Consider the following 4640-nt stretch of genomic DNA (forward strand, 5'->3'; position numbering starts at 1 on the left):
ACAGTTCTGGTTAAAAACTGTTAAAAACTGCTCAGCAGTGGGTCAAAAATACGACAGCGGCGAGCAGCAGCGCGGTTTAACTGAGGTACGGGCAAGAGGAACTTGAAGCATCACAGGACTGTGGTCAGAAAACACAGCATCACAAATCTCTACGTTAAAAACAGAAAGAAACAGAAGAACCATGAGATAAAACAAGATCAAGTGTGCGTCCATGTTCATGTATGGGACTGACTGAATAACACAAAGTTAGAATGCTTAGTCTGTTTTTTAGGCTATTTCACAATATGAAAATAAATAACTTATTAAAACAGGTCATATACACATCCAATAACTAAGTGAAAATGATTGTTTTTGTTTTTTTATTTGCTAATCAAAGTGTCAGTGCAGTCAACCATCGTTTTTGTCCTCGTGCATTAGTTTTGATTTAGTTATCAAGTAAATTTTAATAGTAATTTTTTTACTTTGATGTTTGGGATGTAGGATGATTGTGTCAGTGTGTTTCCACTTGCCCTTTTATTTTCTGTGTATTTAAGTCCGCTGTCTTCCTCTGGTCAGTGCTGGTGCGTTTTCCTCCGTTCACGTTATTCCGGGTTTCAGGTTATCTCCTGATTCTGTTTAGGTCCATGTTCATGTTCATGTTCATGTTTTTTCATCAGAGTTTCTCGCATGCACCTCCTCGGATTCATGTTCATGTTTTTCCTGTCATCGTTGTCATAGTCATACTGAGTTATTCCCAGTGTAGGTTTTAGTTGTCGCCCCTGTTTGCTGGGCCTTGTTTTGTGTTCATGTTTTTTCAACCTAATAAATGGTTTGCTTTTTGTTAAGATTCAGTTCCATCTCTCCCTTGTCTGCTTTCGGGTTCATATTGCAATCACATCAGCCACAGTGACAATAAACTTATTTTGATTTTTAACTTTCTTTATTTTTTCAACAATATTATGTATATATAAACATTTTGCATCTTACAATATAAAGCCTGGATCCTGCACATATTGCACTTTGAACTTGAACTGTGTTGTCTGTTTATTGGAGATTGTACTACTTGAATTCATTATCCTGGTGATATAACACATTAATTCTCCATTTGGAATCAATATAGTATATAATACAGTATCTGTCTATCCATCTATATAGCTATTGAATTGAACTGGAGTGAATGGAAGAGAATTAAATAATGGATTTCATGTTCATGTTTATCTATGTTGTAACAGTGACGACTTGAGACATCTGTTTGGCACTATATGAAGAGAATTAAATAAAATTTAAATGAAAATGATATTAACTGTATTTATACATTTTATATTTTTGGATGAGACACTGTCAGTGTGCTGTTATATAACTCAGGTATTTTTAAGGCCTGACTGGTGGCATTGGTGCCCATTGCTTTACTGTGCTGTTGGATGTGTATGTGGGCTATCCCTTGTACCTGACATTTGACTGGGCATCACTGTGTTGCTATGGTATGATCCTGGTAGTTGTTGTTAATAAAACAATAACAAATTCAAATTCAAACATTGCTGCATTCTTCTGTCACTGAGGATTCCAAACCTGCACTCAGTCTCCTCATTACTTTGGTACTGAACAGACAAACTTTGGAGCTCCTGCAAACTTTATTCACAAACTGCAACTATTTTACACAAATCTGCGACTGACAACAAGCACAGAGACTTCAAACAATCACTGAAGTAAGGACTGAAAGATTTACTTTTAAACAATAATGATTAAGACCTTTTTCGTAAGGTTGTTTTCCCTTGATTGCCAGCTGTTACTGTTTTTATCTTCATATCTTTCATATTTGTCCACCTAAACAATGCTTTAATGATACAGTTTGAGAAGTTTGATATGAATTTATCCAACTGACTTGAAAATGAAACTGACAACTGTCCTGTAATCTTACACAGAGAAACCAAATCCTGCGTCTTTGCCTTGACAGACGCCTAAAATGGCTCGAGCTGTGGTAAGTTACCCTTCACTGTGTCTGTTTCTAAACATTAAATCGTGTGAATTTTTAAAGAAAAATCCAACAACAACAACAATAATATGTAACAGAGCAAAACGTCAGATGACTTGAATGTTCCTCTGCAACACAAGATCCCTTTGGCTCAAAGTCTGCCTCCTCCACAGGCAAAGGAGAAGCTCCCACACTCATCCAGTGGAGACTGTTGTGCTCTGGACAATGAAGTTCCCGCTTTCATGTTCAGACCTATCAGCGCACCTGCATGTGAGCTCCCAAGTCCTCCACCTGCTGATGCCAGCTTTCATTCAAAGGACACAAACAAGATCATTCACCCAGATTTGAAAAATGATCGTTCATCCCTGGATGATGAAGTGGCGTTTTTCATGTGTCCCTACTGATGTTCCTCTGCCTCCGAGACCTCCACCCACTGCAGAGTTACGTCTCTGCAGAAAGCGAAGATATTCTGCTGTTTTTTCTGTAGGATGAAGAGGAACATTTGCCTCAGCCTAAACGCATGAGGCTGATGAGTTGTGATGTTCCAGTTTCTTCAGTTCCTCCACCTGCTGATGCCAGCTTTCATTCAAAGGACACAAACAAGATCATTCATCCAGATTTGAAAAATGATCGTTCATCCCTGGATGATGAAGTGGCGTTTTTCATGTGTCCTACTGATGTTCCTCTGCCTCCGAGACCTCCACCCACTGCAGAGTTACGTCTCTGCAGAAAGCGCAGATATTCTGCTGTTTTTTCTGTGGAGGATGAAGAGGAACATTTGATGCCTAAACGCATGAGGCTGATGAGTTCTGATGTTCCAGTTTCTTCAAGTTCCTCCACCTGCTGATGCCAGCTTTCAGTCGAAGGACACAAACAAGATCATGCATCCAGATTTTAAATATGATTGTTCATCCCTGGATGATGATTTGGCCTTTTTAATGTGTCCTCTGCCTCTGACACCTCCACCCATTGCAGAGTTAGGTCTGGGCAGAAAGCGCAGATATTCTGCTGTTTTTTCTGTGGAGGATGAAGAGGAACATTTGCCTCAGCCTAAACGCATGAGGCTGATGACTTGGGATGTCTCTAAGTCTCCAGCTGCTGAAAAGAAGCATGTTTGCTTTACGTGTCCTGAAGATAAGAGGTCTGAGTTACCTCTCAGATCCCCCCAAGGCCATCCACCATCACCGGTCAATAATAATGACACTGACCAGTGTACCATTCTGCTGCCTCCTGAAATCCCAGTACCTCCAAGTCCTGCCCCTGTTGGAGTTCTAGAAACTGTTGACTTTCCTTGTGTTTAAATTTAAAAAAGTGTTTGTAGTAATAAATTAATTTTTGAGCAAATACATGTTGAGATGATTCGGTTGCTTATGATGGTTATAATTATCCAAACAGTATTATTCCTAAGAAGATCTTTACTTTTTCTACTTATTTTCTCCATGAACTATTTTGATGTCTATTTTGAAGATCCACTCATATCGTGACAGTATGCTTATTCTCAGTAGAGTGTATAGCCACATCTGAAGAAAGAATAAATTAAAGTCACTCATTAACAACTTACCACATACGCCGGAGCTGAATTCAAGATGTAAGCAGACGTTTCACAGATATCTTGGTTGTCTTTCCATTTCCTACACTAACAGTATCCTGAGAATTGTCTTATACAGCTGATATAAAGGTGAAATTTGATGACTTAATCTAAGCATCATCAGCTTAAATGCAAATGAATCCACTGTACTTGAGGTAACCTAACACTGACCATGAACGCCACAATCACTGTGCGCCAGTCCAACACAGTGCTTTACTGTGAACTCACCACAGTCTGCAAACTAAAGTGTTTATCTTCCAGTCCAATCCAATCCATCTTTATTGAGAAAGCACTTTAAAAAACCCAGGACAAAACCAAAGTGCTGTACAGTAAATGAGTTAAGAACAATAGAATAAAACATAACAGTAAGAAAATAAAACACATAATACATAGAAAATTTAAACAGCCCTATATTTAAAAACAAGATAAAACAGCAAAAATAAACTAAAAAAACTCAAACTAAAAACCAACATCTTACAAGGTGTCAAAGGTCAGGGTGAAGAGATGAGTTTTCAGGAGTGATTTAAGAACAGGCAGAGAAGAAGCCTGTCTAATCTCTAAAGGCAGATCGTGTCACAGTTTCAGAGATGCTCAGCAAAAGCACGATGTCCTCTAAGTTTGCGCTCAGTCCTGGGAACATTCAGGAACAGCTGATCAGCTGACCTGAGACAGCGGGTGGGTTTGTAAGACTGTGGCAGCTCAGAGAGTTAAGATGCAGCTAGGTCATGGAGAGCTTTAAAGGCAAATAAAAGAATTTTAAAATGAATGCCAAAAGAAATGGGCAGCCAGTGAAGTGAAGCTAAATTAGGGGAGATGTGCTCAAACCTTCGAGTGCCAGTTAAAACACAAGCTGCAGCATTTTGCACCCTCTGTAAACGAGTAACGTATGAAGCACTGATCCCTATATAAAGTGCATTACAGTAATCCAGCCGAGTGCTAACAAAGGCGTGGATAACTGTCTCAAAGTGCTGCCGTGAAATAAATGTCTTTATTTTATCAGCTGCCTGAGCTGAAAGAAGCTTGATTTTACCACTGCCTTAATCTGACTGACAAGCTTCAGGTCAGAGTTCACTTTGACCTCCAGTTTGTCACAGCTGGTTA

General features: G+C 39.1%; 1 long non-coding RNA gene across 1 annotated transcript; it reads left to right on the top strand.

The window, feature by feature from the left end:
* Nucleotides 1-1343: 1343 nt before the first annotated feature.
* On the top strand, nt 1344-2339 carry LOC121814367. Its single transcript, XR_006054290.1, has 3 exons — nt 1344-1685; nt 1902-1957; nt 2125-2339. It is a non-coding gene; the product is annotated as an uncharacterized LOC121814367 (long non-coding RNA).
* The last annotated feature ends 2301 nt before the right edge of the window (nt 2340-4640 follow it).

This window comes from Haplochromis burtoni, unplaced genomic scaffold, assembly GCF_018398535.1.
Source record: "Haplochromis burtoni strain Fernald_Lab_line unplaced genomic scaffold, NCSU_Asbu1 Contig_40, whole genome shotgun sequence".
Lineage (NCBI taxonomy): Eukaryota > Metazoa > Chordata > Actinopteri > Cichliformes > Cichlidae > Haplochromis > Haplochromis burtoni.